The sequence below is a fragment of the Saccopteryx leptura genome, chromosome X, assembly GCF_036850995.1.
Source record: "Saccopteryx leptura isolate mSacLep1 chromosome X, mSacLep1_pri_phased_curated, whole genome shotgun sequence".
Taxonomy (NCBI): domain Eukaryota; kingdom Metazoa; phylum Chordata; class Mammalia; order Chiroptera; family Emballonuridae; genus Saccopteryx; species Saccopteryx leptura.
Window position 1 is genome coordinate 98,474,496 of NC_089516.1, and position 26,205 is coordinate 98,500,700.

Genomic DNA, 26,205 nt, shown 5'->3' on the forward strand with positions numbered 1-26,205 from the left:
GAGTAAGATCCCTTATGCTCATTTATAGTTAGTCCTCATTTCCACTCCTAGGCCAAGGTAACCATGAATCGACTTTCTGGCTCTATAAATTTGCCTATTCTGGACATTTCATCTAAATAAAATCATACAATATATGTGGTCTTTTTTGCCTGGCTCCCTTCACTTAGCATAATATTTTGAAGTTCATCAATATCAAAGCATTTATCACTATTTCATTGCTTTTTATTGCCAAGTAGTATTTCATTTTATGGGTATAACACATTTTGTCTGTCTACTCAGTGGTTGATAGACATGCAAGTTGTTTCCAATTTTTGGCTATTGCGAGTAATGCTGTTAAGAACATTCGTGTGCAAGTCTTTGTGTAGACATATGTTTTCATTTTTCTTTGATATATGCCTAAGGCTGGAATTACTGGATCATGTGGCAAATTTGTGTTTAACTTTTTAAGAAACTTACAAAACTGTTTTCCAAATTGGAACCACTATTTTGCATTTCCACCAGCGATGTTCTTCACATCCTCACCAATATTTCTTTTTTTTTATTATTTTATTGTTTTTATTTTTTTTTACAAAGACAGAGAGAGAGAGAGAGAGAGAGAGAGAGAGAGAGTCAGAGAAAGGGGTAGACAGGGACAGACAGACAGGAACAGAAAGATGAGAAGCATCAATCATTAGTTTTTGTTGTGCATTGCAACACCTTAGTTGCTCATTGATTGCTTTCTCACATGTACCTTGACTGTGGGCCTTCAGCAGACTGAGTAACCCCTTGCTCGAGCCAGCGACCTTGGGTCCAAGCTGGTGAGCTTTAGCTCAAATCAGATGAGCCCGCGCTCAAGCTGGCGACCTTGGGGTCTCAAACCTGGGTCCTTGGCATCCCAGTCCCATGCTCTATCCACTGCGCCACCACCTGGTCAGGCCTCACCAATATTTCTTATCATCTATCTTTATTATCACCATTATAAATGTGTGTGAAATGATACCTCATTGTGGTTATAATTTGTATTTCCTTAATGGCTAATTATAATGAGCATTGTTTTGTGTGCTTTATTAGCCATTCAGTGCAGAATCTGTTCATATACTTTATTTTCCACTTTTAAATTGAGTTGTTGTCTTTTTATTATTGAATTGTAAGAATTATTCCTATATTCTGGATATAAGTCTCTGTCAGATGTATGAAATGTGTATATTTTCTCCCAGTCTGTTGATGTCTTTTCATTTTTTTAATAGTGTCTTTTGAAGTACAAATGAGTTGAATTTTGATGGGGTCCAATTTATATTTTTTTTCTGTTATGGACCTTGCTTTAGGTATTGGACACTTTTTACAAGTGTGAAATTTAACAATTATTAGTACATTTTAGAGTTGTGTTACCATCACCACAATCTTAGGTAAAACTTTTCCTCACCCCAGAAGGAAACCTCCTGCCCGTTTTCAGTCAGTCCCTATTTCCAATCCCACCCTAGGCAATCACTCATCTCTTCTCTTTCTCTATGCATTTTCATTTCCTCGGCTTAGCTACATATGGAATGATACAAAATGTGGTCTTTTGTGTCTGGCTTCTTTCACTTAGTGCATTGTTTTTCAAGTTTATCCAAATTTTAGTGTGTATCAGTATATTATTTCTTTTTGTGGATGAATACTATTGCATTGTATAGCTATACACATTTTCTTTATCCATTCATCAGTTGATGGGCATTTGGTAGTTTCTACCTTTTATTTATTATGAATAATGCTGCTGTAAACATTCATGTACAAGTTTCTGTGCAGACATGTTTTCATTTCTCTTGGAACATATCTAGGAGTGGAATTGCTGGGTTATACATTAACTTTGTGTTTAACTTTCTGAGGAACTGCCGGATTCCTTAACAGAGTGATGGTACCATTTCCCCCTCCCACCAGCAGTGTGTGAGGGTTTGAATTTCTCCACATCTCTACCAACACTTGTCAATGTCTATCTTTTTATTATTATTATTATTGCTATAGCTATTCTGGTGGCTGTGAAGTGATATCTCATTGTGATTTTGTTGCTTTGACTTGTGACAACATGGGAAGTGTATAAAGTATGAAGCATGTTGTCATCACTTGTGAAACAATGTTAGCTGTCGAAATGTCAACTACAGGGTAAGTTTCACATGTAAATGCTGTTTTGCCTTGTAATTTTAGGTTGACATAATTAAGAAACAATGTCAATTTTGCAGCAAAAGCTAATTTCCAGAGCCATTCAGCATTTGATAATAGTTGTTGAAGGAAGTTCCAACAGTTTAAAAATATCAAAGTCATTCCTATTTTACTGTACCATACCAAAGAACACACACACACACACACACACACACACACACACACACACACACAAAATGGACTTGATTTAACCTGCCATATGTAGTCTTCATGTAGAACAAGTGTCCTGTATGTGGTAGGAGTTCAATCAATATTTATCCAGTTGATTACAGAAGTACAGCAGGAATGTTGTGTGGTATTCACAAAGGATCGGGTATAGTAACATTTCACGATAATATTATATTTATATTAAGGAATTGGATTTGTTAGAAACAGCTGGAAAAACAACTCAAAAGTGCCTCACCTACTGAGCAACTTGTTTGGGTAATCTTTTATAATGTGTTTTGCTTTTGTTTGTTTGTTTGTTTATATATTACACATTGGTTAAGTTTCAAATCTGAGATCCTTAAGTTCAAGGGTCAAGTACCCATTTAATTTTTTGAAAGTTTCAAGACAAATAGATCTGTAAGGGAGAAGGCCACTTCTCTTTGGTCTCTAGCCCCAGGCTTTGGAGGATTACTGTATCTATCAAGAGTCAATGAGGGGCCCTGTTAAGGACTTACTCCTTTGAAGCTTATGCAAACCAAGTGTTTCCTATTGCCTTTTCTACTGGTCATCTAGATTCTAGGTCATAGAACAAGCTAAGATCATTTTTGCCGCTTGCCGAGTAATTCTAAGAATTGCTAACATGTATAGATCACATGTGTCAGATATTAGGCTTATCTCATTTGATCCTTCACAACAACCCTGTGAGATAGGTACTATTATCCTCCTGTCCTCACCATTTTAAGATTGAGGTTACTGGTACAGAGTAGTGAAGGAGCATGCCTAAGCTCACACAATTTAGTAAAAGTTGGAGCTAAACTGAAAATGTGAGAATATATATACTATACCCCAAAGCCCTGGCATTTAACTACTAAAACATAGTGCTCAATATTGCCAAAGTTGGAATTCTGTATACATGCAAACCTCAGACAATGCAGTACTGATTCTAGTCAGAGCTCTTTGGGCTGTTAACTCTGCCTGTGATTGTGATGAAATGACATGTTTTTCATGTTCTAAAACAATGCTGTCCAATAGGACTTTGTGTGATGATGGAAAAGTTTTGTATCTATGTTGTCCTAGTATGGTAGCCACTAGTCACACTGTGCACTTGAAATGTGTCTAGGCCTGACCAGGCGGTGGCACAGTGGATAGAGCATCAGACTGGGACACGGAGGACCCAGGTTCAAAACCCCGAGGTTGCCAGCTTGAGTGCAGGCTCATCTGGTTTGAGCAAGGCTCACCAGCTTGAGCCCAAGGTCACTGGCTTGAGCAAGGGGTCACTAGGTCTGCTGGAGCCCCCGGTCAAGGCACATATGAAAAAGCAATCAATGAACAACTAAGGTGCTGCAACGAAGAATTGATGCTTCTCATCTCTCTCCCTTCCTTTCTGTCTGTCCCTATCTGTCCCTCTCTCTGTCTCTCTCTGTCTCTGTCACACACAAAAATGTGTCTAGAAACTAAAATTTTAACTATTTAATTTTAATTATTTTAAATTTAAATAGCTTTATGTGGCTAGTGGTTATCATTTTGGATAGTGCAGAGGGAGGCAATTTTTATCCATTTGTTCCTTTCTAATTATCACTAGATATTTTACCCAGTGGAAATAATTTTTTGTATAGCACAACTGAGAAATGAATATATTCTATAGTGAAACTAACTTGAGGACACCCTACAACAGGGTGTATGCAAATCGATTAACGAAATGACAGTCACAGGAACGGTTCTGGGTTATCCAAAATGAGACATCTACATTCCCACCAATTACAAACATTTGAACAGCTGGTCCAAAGACCCTGTGCAATTCATTATTCCTTGTGTGCAGGTATAATTTGTTCATGTTGCCTTTTGCAAGCACTCCACAATTGCCAATTGCCTTGTTTAAGATGAGATGTTTTAATATGTGCCTCTAATATGTATTTTTTTTATTTTTACTTACTTATTTAGAGAGGGAGAGATCTATTTGTTGTTCTACTTATTTATGCATTTATTGCTTGATTCTTTTATGTGCCCTGACTGGGGATCAAACATGCAACCTTGACATATCAGGACAACGCTCTATCCAATGGAGCTACCCAGACTGTGGTGTCAATATTTTTAAGCACCTGTTTTGTTGCTACAAATTAATGTCCTTGGTGTTGTATATCACTGGCCTACATAAAACGTTCCTACTTGAAAGCTATCATTTCATAAAACTGGCATATTTTTATATGCTATTAAAATAAAACATTTTATTTACTTCCTGTGTTTTAGCTTTCATACTGTTGTTTCTGAGCTATTTGTTTTAGAAATGGTTTCATTTTTAACTTTTTATTATGAATAATAAAATATTAACAAAGAAGTTGCAAAAATAGTGCTGAAAGGCTTCAGATACTCTTCATCTGGCTTACCCCAATCATTATATTTCACATTATTATGATATGAAAACCAGGAAATTGACACTGGAATGATGCATTTGCATTTCTGTGTTATTTATCAAATGTATAGATTTGTGTAACCATTACTGCAATCAGGATACGGAAATATTTCATTACTAGAAAGCTACCTTTTTATAGTCACACCTACCACTTAACCCCATTTATAAGCCCTGACAAATATTAATTTGTTCTCTGTTTTGAGGTAATTTTGCCATTTTTGACAATTTGACTGACTTGTATTTTTTTCACTTAGCATAATGACCCTGAGATTTATCCAAGCTTATATATGTATCAATAGTCTGTTGTTGTTGTTTTAGTATTACTGAGAAGTATTCCATGGTACGGATATACAATGAGTTGTTTAATCATTCACCTATTAAGAGGCATTTGGGTTACTTCCAGTTTGGGGCTATTACAAATAAAACTCTTATGAACATTTGAGTATAGGTATTTTGTGTAGCTGTAAACTTTCAATTTCTCTGAGATAAATGCCCAAAGAGTGATTGCTAGGTCATATGGTTAATGTCTGTTTAAATTTTATAGAAACTGACAGACTATTTTTCCAGAATGGCTATACCATTTTACATTTCCACCATCAATGTATGAGAGATTCAGTTTCTCTGCATCCTTATCATCATTGTCATTTTTTATTCATTTTAGCCATACTGCTAGGTGCATAATAGCTTATTGTGATTTTATTTTCATTCCTCTAATGGCTAATGATGGTCAACATCTTTTCATGTGTTTATTTGCCATCCATATACCCTCTTCAGTGATATCTCTTTATGTCCTTTGCCCATTTTCTAGTTGCTTTGTTGTTGTTTTCTGTTGAGTTTTGAGAGTTCTTTATATATTCCAGATACAAGTTGTTGTTGTTGTTTGTTTGTTGTTGTTTTTTTGTCATATATGTAGGTAGTTTGCAAATATTCTCTTTCTGTCTATGACTTGTCTTTTCAACTCATTGATAGGATTTTTCACAGAGCAGGAATATTTGTTTAGAGAGAGAGAGAGACAGGAAGGGGGAAGAGAGAGATAGAGAGGTGAGAGAATGAGAAGCATCGAATCATAGTTGCTTCACTTTAGTTGTTTATTGATTGTTTTTCATACATGCCTTGACTGGAGGGCTCAAGCAGAGCCAGTGACCCCTTGCTCAAGCGAGCGACTTTTGGGCTCATGCCAGCGACCTTGGCCTTCAAGCCAGCAACTTTTGGGCTTAAGCCAGCAACCATGGGATCATGTCAATGATACCACACTGAAACCAGTGACCCTTGCACTCAAGCCAATGAGCCTGTGCTCAAGGCAACCTCAGGGTTTCAGATCAGGGACCTCAATGTTCCAGGTTAATGCTATGTTTACTGTGCCACCAGCAGTTAAGCAGTAATATTCAATTTTGATGATGTACAATTCATTGATTATTTTTTCTGTGGATTGTATTTTTCTTAAATCTTCACCAAACCCTTGGTGTCCAAGATTTTATCAATGTTTTCATCTCAAAGTTTTATAGTTACATTATACATTAAGGTCCATGATCTATTTTGAGGTAATATTTGTATATAGCATGAGGTTTAGGTTGAGGTTAATTTGTCAACTATGGATATACATTTGTTTCAGTTCCATTGAATTGCTTTTGTACTATAGTAAAGAATGAGTATGATGAACTTGTATAGGCCTATGTCTGTGTTCTCTATTCATCTATTTATTTGTCCCTGTGCCATACCACAGTCTTAATTACTATAACCTCTATAATAAATATGCAAATCAAGTAGAATGATTCCTCCTAGTTTATTTTTTTCAATATTGTTTGTTTCTTTGCCTTTCGCTATACATTATATGATAAGCTTGCCTATTTCTAAAAAAATTATCTGGGATGTTGCTAGGAATTGTATTAGAACTGTATATCTATTTGGGGAGAACTGATATCTCTACTATGTTGAGTCTTCCAATCCATAAACAGGGTATCTCTCTGCATTTATTTAGATCTTTTACTTTTTTTATTAGTATTTGTTTTCAGCATTATGTACTTTCCAGATACAAGTTCTGTAGATGTTTTGTTAGAGTTATAATAACTGTTTCATTTTTCTGAGTGACTCTGAATGGTATTTTATTTTAAATTTTGGTTTGCTAGTATATAGTAGTATATAGTAATACAATTGATTTTTGTGTAATGCTCTCTGAAATGTTCCTGGATTTACTGATTAAGTTCTTTCTTTTTAGTCAATTTCTCTCTCTCTCTCTCTCTCTCTCTCTCTCTCTCTCTCTCTCTCTCTGTGTGTGTGTGTGTGTGAGAGAGAGAGAGAGAGAGAGGGAGAGAGAGAGATAGGGATGACAGACAGGAAGGGAGAGAGATGAGAAGCATCAATTCTTCATTGAGACACCTTAGTTGTACATTGATTGCTTTCTCATATGTGCCTTGACCCCAGGGGGGTACAGCAGAGCAAGTGACCTCCTTGCTCAAGCCAGTGATCTTGGGCTTCAGGCCAGCAACCTTTGGGCTCAAGCCAGTGACCATGGGGTCATGTCTATGATCCCATGCTCAAGCCAACAACCGCACGGTTAAGCTGGTGCTCCCACACTCAAGCCTGATGAGCCCGCACTCACGCCAGTGACCTTGGGGTTTCAAACCTGGGTCCTCTGCATCCCAGCCTGACACTCCATCCACTGTGCCACAACCTGGTCAGGCATTGGTCGATTTCTTAGGATTTTCTTTATAGACCACTTTGTCATCTACAAATAGCGACAGTGATATTTCTTCATTTCTACTCTATAATACCTTTTATTTCATTTTCTTCCCTTATTGTCCTGGCTAGGACTTCTAGTACTGTACTGAATAGTAGTGGTGAAAGCTGAAAACTTGCCTATTCCAGATTTTAAGGGAGAAGCTGTCTTTTGGTATTAAGTATAAAGTTAGCTATACTTCTTTGGTAAATATTCTTTTTAAAGTTGAGTCAGTTCTCCCTCAATTCCCACTATTCTGTCATGAATGACTGGTGAAATTTTGTCAAATAGCTTTTTCTTTCTTAATTAATGTGATCATGTGATTTTTTTCTTATTTAGTCTATTAATATGTTGGTTACCCTGTTTAATTTTCAAATATTGAACCAGCCTTGCATCCCTGGAATGAGTCCATTTGATCATAGTATATAAATTTGTTCATTGATTGCTAAATTATAATTTTTTGGGTTTTTTTTAGAAATTAAACTTAATGGGGTGACCTTAGTCAATAAGAATACATAGGTTTCAGGTAAGCATCTATATAGCATTTGAACTGTTGATTGCAAAATTGTAATTTTGCAAAACGATTGTTAAGGATTTTTGCATCTCTTTGTGAATGATATTGGTCTATAATTAATTTTTTGGTACTGTCTTTGCCTAATTTTGGTATCAATGAAATATTGGCCTTATTGGGAAGTATTCAGTTATATTTCCTGGGAAGAGATTGTATAATATTGTTATTGATTCTCCTTTATATTGTTGGAAAATTCTCTACTGTGATCTCATCTGTGCCTGAAGATTTCATTTTGGAGAATTTTAAAAGTACTGACTCATTCAGTGGGTTGTCTTTTCATTTTGTTGATGGTTTTCTTTGCTGTGCAAAACCTTTTTAGTTTGATGTAGTACCATTAGTTTATTTTTTTTTTCTTTTGTTTCTCTTGCCTTGGGAGATCTTTCAGGAAAAAAATTTATATATATTATATATATATGGCTACAAGAAATGTCCAAGGTTTTACTATCTGTTTTCTCCTAGTATTTTTATGGTTTTGAGTCTAACATTTCAGTCTTTAATCCATTTCAAGTGTATAATCTTGTGTGTGGTCTAAGAAGGTGATCTAGTTTCATTTTTTTGCACATATCTGTCCAATTTTCCCAGTACCATTTGTTGAATAGACTTTCTTTACCCCATTGTATGTTTTTGCCTCCTTTGTCAAATATTAATTGACTCTAACGGCTTGGGTTTATGTCTGGTCTCCTTATTCTGTTCCATTGCTTTGTATACTTGTTTTTATGCTTGTATCATGCTGTTTTGTTTACTATAACTTTGTAGTGTAATTTGATATCAGGTAACATGATTTCTCCAACATTTTTCTTCTTTCTCAGGATTGCAGTGGCTTTTGGCTTTTATACTTCCATGTACAGTTTTGGAACATTTGTTCTAGTTCTGAAAAATACACCATTGGTATATTGATAGGAGTTGTGTTGAATCTATAGATTGTTTTTGCTAGTATGGACATTTTAATGATGTTAATTCTTCTTATCCATGAGCATGGTATATTCTTCCACTTATTTATATCTTCTTCAATTTCTTTCTTCAGTGTTTTATAATTTTTTCTAGTACAGGTATTTTACATCTTTTGTTAAATTTATTCCTAGGGGCCCTGGCTGGTTGGCGCAGTGGTAGAGCGTCGGCCTGGCGTGCAAGAGTCCTGGGTTCGATTCCCGGCCAGGGAACACAGGAGAAGCACCCATCTGCTTCTCCACCCCTCCCCCTCTCCTTCCTCTCTGTCTCTCTCTTCCCCTCCCGCAGCCAAGGCTCCATTGGAGCAAAGTTTGCCCGGGCGCTGAGGATGGCTCTGTGGCCTCTGCCTCAGGTGCTAGAATGGCTCTGGATGCAACAGAGCAATGGCCCAGATGGGCGGAGTATTGCCCCCTGGTGGGCATGCCGGGTGGATCCCAGTTGGGCACATGTGGTAGTCTGTCTGACTGCCTCCCTGTTTCCAACTTCAGAAAAATACAAAAAAAAATTATTCCTAGGTATTTTATTCTTTTTGATGCAATTATGAATGGAATTGTTTTCTTAGTTTCCTTTTCTGATACTTCACTATTGGTGTATAAAAGTACAATTTAGGGCTGGCTTTAGCTCAGTGATTCTTTTGAGTCAAGTTTGCTTGATAACTGTTTTCACTTGTGAGGATGGTTTGAGATCTGCAGGTGCCCTCCAGTTCTTTTTTAAAAATACAACTGATTTCTGGATATTTGTTAGGAAAACAGCTGGGTTATCTCACTCACTTGTACTTTGCCTGTTTAGTGAGTGAGCACATGGCAATGCCACGTGTATATAGTCTATGTAAGGCTATGGGTGCTTGCCCTGAGGGCAGATTGCGGATCACTTGTCCACCACTATGAGTAGCCAGTTCTGCTGTTCATTCCCCCTACTGCCATGAGAAGCAGTTTTCTCTTGCCTGTTTGCTTGTCTTCCATTATAAGACTCTATTAAATGGGAATGGCCCAATACTTTTGACTCCTCAGTTTCTCTACCATCTTCCCGAATCCAGTGTGGACCTGCCTGGCCTCAGCCACCGGCAATACAATATTTATTTTGTATCCTGCTACATTACTGAATTTCTAAGTTCTAGTAGTTTTTTGGTGGAATCTTCAGGATCTTTATATACAGTATCATGTCATCTGCAAATAATGGCAGTTTTACTTTTTCCTTGCCAATTTGGATGTGGAAAAGACATTGAACATTGTCAAATGCTTTTTCTGCATCTGTTGAGGTGATCATGTGATTCCCCCCACCTTCATTCTGTAAATGTGATGTAGCACATTAATTGATTTACATATGTTGAGTTATCATTGTATCCCATGGATAAATCTCACTTGGTCATGGTATGTATGTAATCTTTTTAATGTTCTGTCGAATTTGGTTTGCTAGTATTTCACTGAAGATTTTTGCTTATATATTCATAGGGTTTATTGTCCTGTAGTTTTCTTTTCTTGCGTTGTCTTTTTCTGACTTTGTGTCAGTGTAGTATTGACCTCAAAAAATGATTTTGGAAGTATTCCCTTCTTTTCAGTTTTTTGAAAGGGTTTGAGAAGAATTGGCTTTTAAAACTTTTCAAAAATAATAAAATTAATTCTTTAAATTAAGAATTAACTATAAGGGTAAGATTTCCTACTTTTTTATGGCTGAGTCATATCCCATTGTGTAAATGTACCACAGCTTTTTGTTCACTCATCTACTGATAGATACTTGGACTGCTTCCAAATCTTGGCTACTGTAAACCATGCTTCAGTAAACATAAGGGTGTATATGTTCTTTCAAATTTATGTTTTGGGTTTCTTCAGATAAATTCCCAGAAGTGGAATTGCTGGGTCAACACAGTTCTATTTTTAATTTTTTGAAGTAACTCCATACGGCTTTCCACAGTGGCTGCACCTGGAGAGCATTATGCTAAGTGAAATAAGCCAGTCAGAGAAAGACAAGTACCATATGATTTCACTCATATGTGGAATCTAATGAACAAAATGAACTAACAAGCAAAACAGAGACAGACTCATAGAGAGCAGGCTGACAGCTGTTGGGGGAGGGCTGGGGGTGGAGGGATTGAGTAAAAAAATAAAAACAGAGAAAAAGTTATGGACACGAACAACAGTGTGTGATTGTCAGGGGAGGGGGGGTGTAGAGGAGGGTGGAAGAGGGTACAGGGGGGATAAAATGGTGATGGACAGAGATTTGTCTTCGGGTGGTAAACACACAATACAATGTACAGATGATGTGTTGTAGAATTGTGCACCTGAAACCTGTATACTTTTGTTCACCAATGTCACCCCAATAAATTCAATATAAAGGAAAAAAATAATTAACTTAAAGAATGAATTTAAAGTTATTTCTTTAAAAGAATTTGTCTATAAATGTTTGATAGAATTCACTAAGGAATTTATTTGGCTCTGGGCTTTTCTTTGTTGGTATGTTTTTGATTATTGATTATATCTCCTTAGTAGTTATGTTTCTCTTCAGTTTTTCTATTTCTTCATGATTCAGTCTTGGTAAATTGCATATTTTTAGCAATTTATTTCTTTTAGGTTATCTAATTTGTTGACGTATAATTTTTTATATAGTCTGTTATGAGTCATTTAATTTCTGTGGCATAAGTTATAATATCTCTTCTTTTGTTTCTGCTTTTATTTATGTAAGTATTCTCTTCTTACCGAATATAGATCACTTTTTTTATTTAAAAAGACAACTGTTAGTGTTGTTAATTTTTTATTGTTTTTCTATTCTCTATTTCCTTTATTTCTGCTCTAATCTTAATTATTTCCTTCCTTCTACTAATTTTGGAGTGTGTTCTGTTTTTAGTTCCTTGAAGTATAATGTTGTAGTGTTTATTTGAGAACTTTCTTCTTCTTTAATGTAGGCATTTAACATTGTAGACTTTCCTGTTAGTGCTGCTGTTGCTGCATTCCATAATTTTTAGTATGTTGTGCGTTCATTTTCCTCTATCTCAAGATATTTTCTGATTTCAATTTTGATTTCTTCTGTGACTGATTCGTTGTTCAAGTGTGTTTTTTTAATTTCCACATATTTGTGCATTTTCAAGCTTTTCTTCTGCCATTAATTTCTAGTTTCATTCCATTGTGGTTGGAAAATATCATTGGTATGATCTCACTCTTTTGAAATTTGTTAAGAATTGTTTTGTGACATAACATGTGATCTCTCCTGGAGACTTTTCTGTTTGCACTTGAGAAGAATGTGTATTCTGCTGCTATTGAGTAGAATGTTTTATATATGTTAGGCTAATTTGACCTACAGTATTGCTCAAGTGTCTTCTTTCCTTATTGATCTTCTGTCTGAATGGTCTATCCATTATTGAAAGTGAAGTGTTGTAATCCTCTACTATTATTGTGTTGCTGTCTCAGGGGCCACTAGGCATCCTATGTATGCCAGCTTCTTGTCAGCACCCAATTCATGTGAGACAGATACCAGTCCCTCAGGCAGCCCTCCAAAAAAAAAAAAATCAGAACACTGAATGCACGTTCCACTCCCCTTCTTCACCCTTGAGAGAGAAATCTCAAGTTGTGTACCTTTTGATTTCAGTGAGCCATGTGATGCCCAGTAAACTGCCCTCTGTTCTTTGTTTTTAGTGGTCCCCAGGCATCCAAACTATGTCAGTTCCATCAGTGCTCTGAGTGAGGTGAGACAGATAGCATTTCCTTGGGCAGCCCTCTGAAAAGACAGAATGTTGGAGGTATGCTCCCCTCTTCACTGTTTCCCTGGAGTTGTGGCCTGGGGCATTCTCTCTGGGCACTAAGCTGTACCAGCTTGGGGGAGGGCTGACATAAGTAAAGTTAAATTGCTCTTACTTGTTCCAATGTGGCTGTTTTCAGCTTTTTGGTCACCTTGGGTTCTGTGACTTCCTAACTGGATTCTGGAAATCTTATACAGTTGTTTCCGTCCATATATTGTTGTGAAATTGGTATTTCTGTGGTGGGAAACAAGGGGTAAGACTTGATATTCTGTCATCTTGCTTGCATGCAACATATTTTGATATATTGTATTTTTGCTTTACTTCAGTGAAATGTTTTGTTTTTTTTACTTCCTTTGAGACTTCCTCTTTGACCAATGGATTATTTAGAGATGTGTTGTATAATTTCCAAGTCAGATTGTCTTCTCTCTTTCAGTTATATATATATATATATACAATACATATAATATTTAAAAGATAGTGGATATAATAATATCCAGTGTTTTTAACTGTGCTTATTGGGAAGAATAAAGTGTGTCTATTCTATCTTTTCTTAGAATCAGAAGTTGTGTAAGTGGTTGCTTAAGAAAACATGGATGACATGTTATTGCCTTTCTCCAAGTAAGAGCCTAGTTAAGAAAAGACAAAGTCATTCTGACACCAACCCCCATAGGCATACTTATCTTTTTAAGCTTTTTTTTTATTATGGTTAAAAAATTAACAAAATTTACCATCTTTACTGATTTTAAGTGTACAGTTCAGTGGTGATAAGTATTTCATGTTGTCTTGAAATAGAGTTCCAGAACTTTTTCGTCCTGTAAATCTAAGACTCCATACCCACTAAACAACAATTTACCTATTTCCTAGTCCCTGGTAACTACCATTCTACTTTCTGTTTCTATGAATTTGATTAAATATCTCATATAAGTAAAATCACATAGTATTTACCATTCAGTGACTGGCTTATTTTTATTAGCATAATGTCCTCACGTTTAATCCATGTTGTGTCATGTAACAGGATTTCCTTTTTTTTTTTTTTTTTTTTTTTTTTTTTTTTAGAAAGAGAGGGAGGGAGAGAGAGACAGGAACATTGAGTTGCTCCTGTATGTTTTCTGACTAGGGAATTGAACTGGCAACCTCTGTGCTCCAGGATGACACTCCAACCAGCTATCTGGCCAGAGCTTAATTTTTATTGATTTTTAGAGAGACAAAGAGGGGAAGGGAGAGAGAGGGGAAGGGAAAGGGTAGCACTTGTTGTTCCTCTCAATTGTGTACTTTTTGGTTGCTTCCAATGTGTCCCCTGACTGGGGATCGAACCTGCAACCTTGTTGTTTCAGGATGACACTCTTAACCAACTGAACTAACCAGCCAAGGCCGATTTCCCTCTTTTTAAGACTAAATAATATTCTATTGTACTTATATATCACATTGTATTCATTCATTCATTGATGGGCATTTAAATGGATGAATTATTTCTACCTCTTGGCTACTAATTATTATACTGCTATCAACATGGGTGTTTAAGTATCTCTTTAAGACCCCGATTTTAATTCTTTTGGATATATACCCAGAAGTGCATTTGCTGGGTCATATGATAATTTTAATTTTTTGAGGCACCTCTATATGGTTTTTCCTAATATTTGCACCATTTTACATTCCTAGGAACAGTGTATTAGGTTTCTAGTTACTCCACTGCCTTAATAACACTTGCATTCTACAGCCATCCGAATGGGTGTAGGTTGAAGTTTTGATTTACATTTACCTGATAAGTAGTGTTGTCAAGTATCTTATTACATGTTTGTTGGCCATTTGTATATCATCTTTGGAAACCTGTCTATTTAAGTCTTTTGTCAACTTTTAAAAATCAGGTTATTTTTTGTTTGTTTGTTTTTGAGTTCTAGGAGTTCATTATATATTCTAGATATTAAACCCTTATCACACACATATTACTTACAAATATTTTATTCTATTCTATAGTTTGTCTTTTTACTCTCTTGATTGTGTTCTTTAATGCACAAAAGTTTAAAGTTTGATGCTATTCCATTTGCCTATTTTTTCAGTTGTTACTTGTCCTTTTGGTGTCATAGCCAATAAATTATTGCTACATATAGTGTCATGAAATTTTTCCCCCATGTTTTCATCTAGACATTTTATAGTTTTAGATCTTATGTTTAGGTCTTTAATCCACTCTCAGTTAATTTTTGTATATGGTATATGATAAGGGTCCAACTTCATTCTTTTGCATGTGGATATCCAGTTTTCTAGCTCCATTTGTTGAAGAGACTGTCATTTTCACATTACGTAGTCTTGGCACCATTCCCAAAGAAAACTTGACCACATATGCAGGATTTTTTTTGTTTTGTTTGTTCTTTTATTTAGTGAAAGGGGGGAGGTAGAGATAGACTCTCGCATGTGCCCCGACTGGGATCTACCTAGCAAACCCACTAGGGGGAGATGCTCTGCCCATCTGGGGCCCTTGCTCCTTTACAACGGGAGCCATTTTTTTAGCACTTGAGGCGGAGGCCATGAAGCCATCTTTAGTGGCTAGGGCAGGCGTGGCCAACAGTTTGTTTTTGCCCCTGGGTCAGATTAGAAAGAAAACTTTTTTCACAGGCCAGACGAAATATTAAAATTAAAAAATGTTAAATACAAAAACAATTTGTTTAAGTAAAAAAAAATTTATTATGTAATTTGTTTATGAATAAATGTAAGTAAGTGAAAAAACTTTAATATACAATATTATTAAAATAAAAATATTTTAATAAAAATATAATTACATACCTTATAAAAATATCCAAACTATATCGCAATCAGTCAAAACAATATTTAATTAATAGAATGAGCTTGAAGAGGTTATATCACAAATAAAACAATTATTTCGTTTACAAACAGCCTGAATAGGTTTTCAATTATCAACTGCAGCTATTGTCTATGCTACAATGCCACTTGATTCAGCAAACTTGACCACAAAAATAACGAATTGTTTGACCTTGGGTGTGCACTGGCAAACTCCGCCTAAGAGAATGTGGGTTTCACATCGCCGCTAAACGTCAAACAGTTCATATTGAGTAGAGACGAGTACAAAAGTTGTAAATCTTTATAATGGAATTTTTTAAAAAAAAATAAAGAAGTATCGTGAATCCATTTGACCAATTATTGGAACTTAACTCTAGATTAATCACATGTGGAATTCTTTTCCGCGTATCACTATCTTCTTAAATACCTTGATTTCCAGTAATCAAAGACACTTCTGCTTCTGAGTAGCTGAGATTTTAAAGTAGCAGAGAATATTAAAAATTTAATCACGGGCCGCATAAACTCATTACGTGGGCCATATATTGGCCATGCCTGGGCTAGGGCCAACTCACTCCAATTGAGCCATGACAGCAGGAGAGAAGAGGAGAAGAGAGAGAGAGAAAAAAAAAGAGAAGAGAGAGGGGGAGAGGTGGAGAAGCAGATGGTGGCTTCTCCTGTGTAACATGGGAATCGAACCCAGTACATCCACACACTGGGCCGACACTCTACCACTGAACCAGCCAGACAGAGCCTGCAAGAGTCTATTTTTGAGCTCTTTATTCTGTTTGTCTGTTTTTATGTCAGTACCACATTGGTTTGATAACTCCAACTTTGAAATATATCTTGAAATCAAAAAGTGTAAGTCCTGCAACTTTGTTCTCTTTCAAAATTGTTTTGACTATCTGGTGTCCCTTGAGATTCCTTATGAATTTTAGTCTGAATTTATCTGTTTCTTCAAGAAAATGCCATTGGGGTAGGGCATTGACTCTGCAGATCACTTTGAGTATTACGGACATCTTAACAATATTAAGTCTTTCAGTCCATGAGCATAGATGTCTTCCCATTTATTTGTGTCCTTTTTAATTTCTTTAAGCTTTGTGATTTTCCATTGGTATACTTCTGTATACTAAATTAAAAGTTGACTATCAGTAAAAATTCTTTGTTAAACCTTTTTTTTTTTTTTTTTTGGTACTTTAAGAATGCAGAGCTATGTATGGATGGGGTACCATTCATTGTTCCCACAAATTCTTTGCTGCTTGGCACAATTGCTACCCATATGAAAGACTGCTTATTCAGGCATTGAAGCTTTAGCTTGCTCCTTTGTGGCTCTTTTATGGGGCCAGGGTCTGCCTCCATCCTTCTCTATATTCACTATAATTAAATTACCTTAAGACTAGTCTCCTTGGTAATTCTGAACCTGAGGCCCTGGCAGGACTGTTTAAGGGTGGCAATCAAGAAAGGCATAACCAGGCTTTGGATGGAGAAAGGCTTCAAAATAAACCAACCATGAGCTCTGCCTCCTCCATGATGATGCGTTCTCTGCCTCTGCTATACCGTACTCATCTCCTTTTTTTTTTTTTTTAACTGAGAGTAGGTAAGATACAGAGACCCCTGCAAGCACCTCAACTGGGAAAGACCTGGCAAACCCTGTTTGGGGCCGACGCTCTGCCCACCTGGGACCGCTGGCATCCAAGCTATTTTTAGCACTTGAGGTGGAGGCTCCATGGAGCCATACTCAGAGCCCAGGGCCCATGCGCTTGAACCAGTCGAGCCATGGCTGCAGGAGGGGAAGAGAGAGGGAGAGAGAGAGAGAAAGGGGGAGAGGGAGGGTTGGAGAAGCAGATGGTCACTTTTCTTGTGTGCCCTGACAGGGAATCGAACCTGGGACATCCACACACCAGGCTCTACTGATGAGCCAACTGACCAGGGCCTCATCTCCTTTCTCTGACCTCCTATAACACTTTTGTCTACTGTATAAATCAACATTTATCTTGTCTTACCAAGTAGAGTAAAACCTTAGTTATCTCTTTCTTGGAATAATACATTTTTAATAATCAAGTTTTCCAAATGGCGCATTATTTCCTCTATTTAAGCACCAAAGGCTTTTAGCATTTTATCTATCCTGAATGGAATTATCTCACCCCCAAGAAATCAAACAAACATTCTAGTCCTCTGGCATCTTATGCAGCATTTATAGACATAATTTTACCTTTTTGAATAAGGATCATGATTATGACCATCTGTTGTTATATTATGGTATAATACTGTGGTGTTCTTTTTTTTTTTTTTAAATATACTTTTTTTTAAGATTTTATTTTTATTTATTCATTATAGAGAGGGCAGAGAGAGAGAGAGAAGGGGGGAGGAGCAGAAAGCATCAACTCCCATAAGTGCCTTGCCCAGGCAAGCCCAGGGTTTTGAACCGGCAACCTCAGCGTTTCCAGGTTGACACTTTATCCACTGCACCACCACAGGTCAGGCATACTGTGGTGTTCTAAGGCCTATAGAAATGATTTAATATTTGCCCCTGTACTAATAGGTTTCAGACCATCTAGTCTTTGTGTATGTGTGTGTGAATCCACTTTAGTTTGTTAGGATTTTCTTGTCAGTTGGCCCTTCTTGCTGCTGTCAATCTACTTTTGTAACATCAGTTACCATTCCTTATCTCAGTAGGCTCAACAGAGACTTTTTAGCTGGGATTTGATGCCTGAAGGTAATGTTTCTCAAGGATCTTGAGAGGTTATAGATTTATCTTCTCCAGTCTGTTTTGTTTGTTTATCTGCAGGCTACTCTAGTTTTGAGAGATTCCCAATGGGACTACAAACAAAATCCCCAGGAAAAGGAACCACTGGGGCTCTTGAAATCAAATGATTCTAATTTTTCTTTCTGTCAAGCTCTTCTAACATTTTGTGGCTCTCCAATAGGGCTTTTCTGCTGGGTATTCTGGAGAGAATAGTTTGTAACAGGAAGCATTTTGAGGCAATTCTCGCCTATATCACTTCTCATCAGAGAAACGAAATTGAAAAGTTGACACAAGAAAAGACACCTTCCATTCAGGGCTCTCTGTCGAGTTCAGGGTGAGGAGTATTTTTAAATTTTGTTATAGTTCTCATGATGGATAGCAGTGAGTAGAAATGGGAGCAGCCTTCAGGGGCAGTTACTGTAAAAGTCATAATGCAGAGGGGAAGATGTTGTTACAAAAGCAGTTCAAAGTTCTAGAAGTGTGAACTGAATATAATGGATATTACATAGCTAGAGATACGTCTAAAAGTCATTGGGAAAAACAAGCAAGGAGTTTATTAATTCTATTTTTCTGTATGCAGCTGTTTTTAATATTTATCATAGTGGAATTATTTCAACTTTTCAGTGATGTTAGAACTTGAATATAATTCCTGATCCTGACTCTCTGGTGAAATGTAAGTTGTACAACTAAAGTACAAGTTTTGAAATTTAAGTACATTTTCTGTTGGCCACACCCAGGCACAAATTCTAATTAAACACTTAGCTTTGGGGATAGTAACACTTCTTTAAAGTTTACAAAGCACTTTCACATCCATTCTCTGATGTGATCCTCACTATAGCCCTGTGGGGAAGGTATTATCTCCATTTTATGGATAAGAAAAGGGAATCTTAGCTTAAAGACTGGCCCAAGTTGACTTGGTTACTAAACGACAGAGCATAAATAGAAGTCAGCTTTTGTGGTTCTTAAGCCAGCGTTGGTCTTCAGTCTACTGTGCTTCTTCCATTGAGATTTGGGGAACAAATTCAATATATTTCTCTGATGAAGACCAGCTAATGCTATAGGAGAAAAGAAATATTAATAAATTTGTGACTGTATAATCAAAGTGAGCCTGTAAAAAATGATAGCACTTTGGAATGCTATAAGTTGAAAAATCCAACTAATTAGCATTATAGCTGTTGGTCAAATAAGTTTGTAAATATGATATATATGTTTGCTCGCTTGTGACTTATATTGGGTGTGGGGGACAGGCTGTAAGCAGGCCAGGCCTTTGTAGCCTGGGGTTTGGTTTTAGGATTAAGTTTTTCCCCACACCCTTGACTGATTGTATGATCTGGGTGGTGCACTCTCATGAGGAATCCAGTTATGCCTTGGATAAGCGACTTTGTGTCGGGGACTTCCTTGTTTGTATATTGGACTAAGGGATTTTGGTTTTCTACACTATAAAGTGGGACGGACCAGGAGCTTGGACACACAGTTCCTGCTATCACGATTGCAGGGGCTTCCCTGATCCCTTGCCCTTCATGGGAAAAGCTGGTTTTCTGCTTTTCCCTTGTCTTCTTTTGTGGTTTTCCTGTCTAGGTGAGACACCAATAAATAGGATGGCCCCCCATCCTCTGACTCCGCCATTTCTTTATCGTCTGCCCGAATCCAATGGGAACCTGCATGTGAATGGCCACGATGGCGGCTCCTGGCCTTACAATAGCTAAATAATATTTGAATCCCCACACATTTGAAGTGTGTATATATGGGAAGATGAAATAAATTCCCTACTCCTGATATCTCCACTCCTGATAACAAAAGATTACTTTGTTGTTAGCATAATTTTGTTTGTTTGTTTTTTGTATTTCTCTGAAGCTGGAAATGGGGAGAGACAGTCAGACAGACTCCCGCATGCACCCGACCGGGATCCACCTGGCACGCCCACCAGGGGGCGACGCTCTGCCCACCAGGGGGCGATGCTCTGCCCCTCCGGGGCGTCGCTCTGTCGCGACCAGAGCCACTCTAGCGCCTGGGGCAGAGGCCAAGGAGCCATCCCCAGCGCCCGGGCCATCTTTGCTCCAATGGAGCCTCGGCTGCGGGAGGGGAAGAGAGAGACAGAGAGGAAGGAGAGGGGGAGGGGTGGAGAAGCAGATGGGCGCCTCTCCTGTGTGCCCTGGCCGGGAATCGAACCCAGGACTTCGGCATGCCAGGCCGACGCTGTACCACTGAGCCAACCGGCCAGGGCCTGTTAGCATAATTTTGGTCTGTACTGCCAACCTGTACCAGTAATAAATCCAATATGGAGACCTACCTTTTTCTTTTTTCTTGAATTGAGGTATTCCTTATAGACAGTAAACTGCACAAACCTTAACTGTATAGCTCAATGAAATTTTGTATATGTGTAACCTTCACCCAAATAAAGATATAGAAATGTTTCTGGTTCCCCAGAAGGTTCCCCCTTGCCTCCTCTGAGTCACACACCCTTCCAAGGGTAACAACTATTCTGACCATTATCATCATAGATTAGTTTGACATGATTTCAAACTTTCTAGAAATAGAATCATACCTTGTATATGACTTCTTTTGTTTGACATCTCTATGAAATTCATCCATGGTTTGTATATAGTATTAGTTTTTTGTTGTTGTTGTGTACCAGTTCCATGTATGATTCCCCACAATTTATCCATTGCCCGGTCTTAGTTTAAGCTGCTGTGACAAAATTTCATAGACTACATGGCTTAAATAAACATTTATTTCTCACATTTCTGTAGTCTGAGAAGCCCAGGGTCATGGCACTAGGAAATTTGGTGTCTGGTGAGGTTTCTCTTTCTGGTTTTCAGACAGCCATCTTATTACTGTGTCCTCACATGCTGGAGAAAGATCATCCATCTGGTGTCTCTTCTTATTAGTGCACTAATCCCATTCATAAGGGCTCCACCTTCATGACCTAATGACCTTCCAAAGGCCCCACCCCCAAATTCCACTATATTGGAGATTAGGGCTTCAACATAAGAATTTTAAGAAAACACAATGGTCCCCATCTATCATGGGGGTTAGGTTCCAGAAACCCCTGAGATAGGCGAAAATCAGTGAAGTAGCCACCTTATATTTATTCTATTATTTATATATATTCTAAGGCTTTATAAACCCTCTCCACACTCTTATAAACCTTTCCCACACTTATTTTGATTATTTTACTGCAAAAATAATTAAAATAATAAATATCTAAAAATACCTATGCACCACAAAATTCCTTGATATAGTGAAAAATCTGCGATACAAAATTAGATATATACAATTTAAAACTCCGCGATTCAGGGAGGACGTGAAAAGTAAACCGTGATATGGCCAGGGTGTATAAACATTCAGTCTGTAGCACCCCGTTGATAGAAAGTTGGATTATTTATAGGTTTTGGATAGTATTGAATAAAGCTGCTCTAAACATTTTTGGCCATATCTTTTGATGGGTGTGAACACTTATTTTTATTGGATATAAACCTAGGAATGTAATTGCTAGAGTAGGTAGAATAAAAAGACATTTTTAACTGAGAATTAATTTAACTTAAGATAATTTAACTTAGTATTAATGAAAGAACTCATGGCTGGGTTTCTTATAAGAAAACCCACTTTATGAAGGGCCGTACTTGGAGATGAAAATGGGTCTCGGCTTTGTTTAGCAGATCAGGATTCTTTGGCTGCCAGATATTAGAGAACAATTTTGCTATGGTTGTTGGGTTGAGTCTTTCATGCTTGTGGCTAGATAGATATTTATTTTCCCGGTGTCTGGGACATAGAGTGCATGTCAGGGCTGAGGAGCCATTTTATTGCAAGCTGTACCTTTTTTGGGATGGGGTCAAATTGTCTTTTCTTGGACAATTTTTCTCAAATGATCATAAAATAACATTGGAAAATGAAGTTCACTTTGCAGAAATTTGTCTTAGGATTAAATTGGAATACATCTTTTGTTTTGAAAGTGAAGATACACATGCTATTTTATGTTACCCAAAACTTAACTCTGGCAGTATAATTTTACATTACATCAAAGGTAAAGAATTTTTAAACATCATATGTCTGCTGGCAACATTTACTAATGAAGTGTGATATTGAAATGGTATGGGGAAAATTCCTGCGGTCTGGGAGACGGGTGAGGTGGATATAAACAGAGGAGAAAACTGGGAACGTGATCCAGTGAAGGATACTGTTCCTGTAAAGGATGCAGAATTTTTCCTGTTAGATTTACTAATATGCATGCCACAAGACAGAGACCCACCTTTAACCCTTCCTTGATAAAGGTGGTTACTTCAGGTTGTTGATTTTTTAACAGAATTTAATTTGATAAGGAAGCCTTGGCCGGTTGGCTCAGTGGTAGAGCATCACCCCGATGTGTTGCAGTCCCAGGTTCGATTCCCAGTCAGGTCACCTAGGAGAAGCGACCATCTGCTTCTCCACCCCTCCTCCTCTCCCTTTTCTCTCTCTTTCCCCCTCTTTCTCTATTTCTTCTCTTGCAGCCATGGCTCGATTGGTACAGCTAGTTGGCCCGCAGTGCTGAGGGTGGCTCCATGACATCCACCTCAGGCGGTAAAATATATAACTCAGTTGCTCTGCAACCGATCAGCGGCCCCAGATGGGGCAGAGTATCGCCAGGTAGGGGGCTTGTGGGGTGGATCCCAGTTGGGGGGCATGTGGGAGACTGTCTCCCTGCCTCCCACCTCTCATGAAATAAACAAACAAACAAACAAGCAAACTGATAATGAAAGTAAAAAAAAAGAGAGAAGGCTAGGATTTGCATTACAGATGATTCCTTGTAGCATCACTTCTGTTCTGCAAATGGTGGAATAAATACCTAGTATTGGCCCTGGCCGGTTGGCTCAGCGGTAGAGCATTGGCCTGGTGTGCGGGGGACCCGGGTTCGATTCCCGGCCAGGGCACATAGGAGAAGCGCCCATTTGCTTCTCCAACCCCCTCCTTCCTCTCTGTCTCTTTCTTCCCCTCCCGCTGCCAAGGCTCCATTGGAGCAAAGATGGCCCGGGCGCTGGGGATGGCTCCTTGGCCTCTGCCCCAAGTGCTAGAGTGGCTCTGGTCGCAACAGAGTGACGCCCCAGAGGGGCAGAGCATCGCCCCCTGGTGGGCAGAGCGTGGCCCCTGGTGGGCGTGCCGGGTGGATCCCGGTCGGGTGCATGCGGGAGTCTGTCTGACTGTCTCTCCCCGTTTCCAGCTTCAAGAAAAATACAAAAAAGAAAAAATACCTAGTATTCTCGGATGTATTTGAAACCCGTTGGGGCTACATGAAGCTTGGGTTACTAAAGCTTCCTAGGCCAGCACCTTCTAGCCCTTCCTCACCTTGACAGTCTCCACGCGGCATCACTATTCCATAGTCTCTCAGCACTCGGTGTTTTGGTACACGCTTTTTCTCTGCCAGGAATGTCCTTCCCCTGTCCAATTTACTTAACTCTCATCCTTTAAGACTAAGTCCTACCATCACCTTTCTTCCCAAAGCCGCGTCTGTACCCCAAGCTGGCTCAGGCGCCTGTCTTCTGTGCTCCCTTAGCCCCTTGTGCATACCGATGCTGACCATACCATATCAAAATGAACTCCCTAGGCTTCAAATTGCTTAAGATCTGTTGTTGTCCTATCATAGTGCTATTCATACAGTGGGCACTCAGTAAAGGATCATTAGGTTGGTATTTGGATGGATATATAAACCAGCTTTTAGATTTTTGTCAGTTTGCCCATTCATTCCATAAATATTAAGGGATGACATATGACAGGGCACTGTGATCAGAGCTGTGAGGAGTATGGAGATGAACAGGACATGGACTAAGATGGTAGTTTATTCCAAAAGCAGAGAGATGACATGCCTGCAAGTAACAATAATCTGAAGTACAAAGTGCCTAGTGCTATAAAAGAGATATAAATAAAGAACTATAGAGGCTTAGAAGAAGGAGCAAGTACTAAATTGAGGAAGAAGTATTCATAGAGAAAGAAGGTGGCAGTTGAGGTAGGATAAGAGCAAGCCGGACATGAATGAGTAAAGAGCCACTGGTGTGTCCTGTGGTTTATTTTGGCTGAAAAGAATAGATCTCATGACGGAGTAATGAATAGTGGGGAACAACCAGAAACGTAGGAAGTGGCCATATTGGAGAGGGCCTTAAATGCCAGGCTGATGAGTTTGTATTTGATTCTTATCAGTTGGAGCAATCTTGGAAACTATGGAAGTTTTTGACATGGGTGGAGAGATCCTTTAAGAGTGTGATAATGGCGTATTTTCATATTTTCTTAGTAAATCATTATTAACTAATTAATTGTTAAACTGATAGTTACTTTAACTAAGTAATGTGGAAAAACTTCAAGGTCTATGGCTCCTTGACCTTTTTGCACTAGTCCTTCCTCACTGGAAATATAGATGAGGTAAGAAATCATATGACCAATTAGTTCTGAGAAATTAAAATTAAAATTGACAGAGGAAAGAAACACTAGCAAGACAGAAATGGCTCATAAAAATGCATAGACATGTAAAGTGTTTGCTTAGGAACCCTGTCCAAAACATTGCCTTCAGCTGTCTGGAAAAATCCAGACACAGTATATGAATTATATTGTTAACATTTATTCCTTTGGTGCATTTTAGATCATTTCCAGTTAAAAATAACTATACCGTTCTAACCTCAGACTGTCGACTCTTACTCTCCCCTTTAAACAGTGAGTGCTACATTGTCAGTTTGTTTTATATGATGTTATATAACCAGAGCATCTGGTTTCTTGCTGCCTTAGGCAGGTCTTCAACACTTCATGGCTAGATTTTTACAACTTTCTCATTGTTCCCCTATCTCTAGTGCCTCAAATCTAGCTGTATGACCCTGGGCAAGTCCTATAACCATTCTGAGACTCTGTTCCCTAAACTTTCAAATGGAAGTTATGATTCTTGCCCTGCCTCTCTCAAAGAGCCGTCTTGAGGATCATGTGAAAGCACTGTGACCACTGTCAATGGCCTAACTAAGCCTTGGACTCGACTGGCTGGCTTTCTACCCTCTCTAATCTCGTCCCAAACTATTTCTGTAATCTCATTTCTCAATATTTTTCAGAATCTACTCCTCTTCTCTGACACACACACATACTTAAGGTGTTATCCTCATCTGGAATATTCTCCCTCTTATCTCTGCTCATCCAAATCCAAACAATAATTTAAGGACCAGTTGAAATCCTACATCCTCCTTGAAATCTTCCCTGATGACTCCCATGCTCAATGATTTCCACCTTTGCTGAATTTTGACAGCATTTAGTTATTATCAACATTTGCTTATATGTTCCCTTTTATTTTAAGCTCTTTCACTTACTCAAAGTTCATGTATTTACCTGGGCTATGATTTTATTATGCTTTTGTACGTTTGTTCAACATTTCATGAATGTTTATGAGGATGTTTCCTCTGTATTCCCCACAGGACCAAATATGAAACTTAACACATTGCTGACTGGCAATTTTACGCAGAAGTTATCTCATGTCACTGGCTATTTATTTTTTTGTAATTGAGTATGAAAGTGAAACGATCTAAATAAACTTCAGTATACTTTATTTATATATAATGATTTAAATGAAGTTTTGTACATACCTGCTACATATTATATTTTATACATATTATATATTTTAGTAAATTTTTTTTGGTGCGGTATACTGTATAGCAATCACCTACATGTAATGGTACACGACATGTTTTGCAAATATATCTGGTTTCACTGCACTTTCCTTTTGAAACACACTTTACACATTTCTAGTTGGATTGAACATGACAAAGAAAGATTTTAAAATATCCTTGATACCTATGTTCAAACTGTGAGCGGTTAGAAGATAGTCCAAGTTTAGACGGCGTGACACTGTGATTGTTTTTGTTTTTCATACCTTCTATTTTGCGGTCTCATGCCTGGAAGAGTGGGAAGAAAAGGAGTCCACTTGAGAATATATATAGAATGGTGTGCTGTTTTTCGAACTTTGACCTTCAGG

General features: G+C 37.9%; 1 protein-coding gene across 3 annotated transcripts in view; it reads left to right on the plus strand.

Annotated features, from left to right (window-relative positions):
* Positions 1-26,205, plus strand: part of ATG4A (autophagy related 4A cysteine peptidase) — a 62,382-nt gene that overhangs the window by 1,455 nt on the left and 34,722 nt on the right. The window contains exon 1 of one of the 3 annotated variants that reach the window (XM_066357120.1): positions 12,621-12,697. The exons of the other annotated variants lie outside the window; for them this stretch is intronic. The gene's annotated coding sequence lies outside the window, so the exon portion shown is untranslated. Of the gene's footprint in view, positions 1-12,620; positions 12,698-26,205 lie in introns of those variants that run through there. 3 annotated transcript variants of the gene reach the window in all.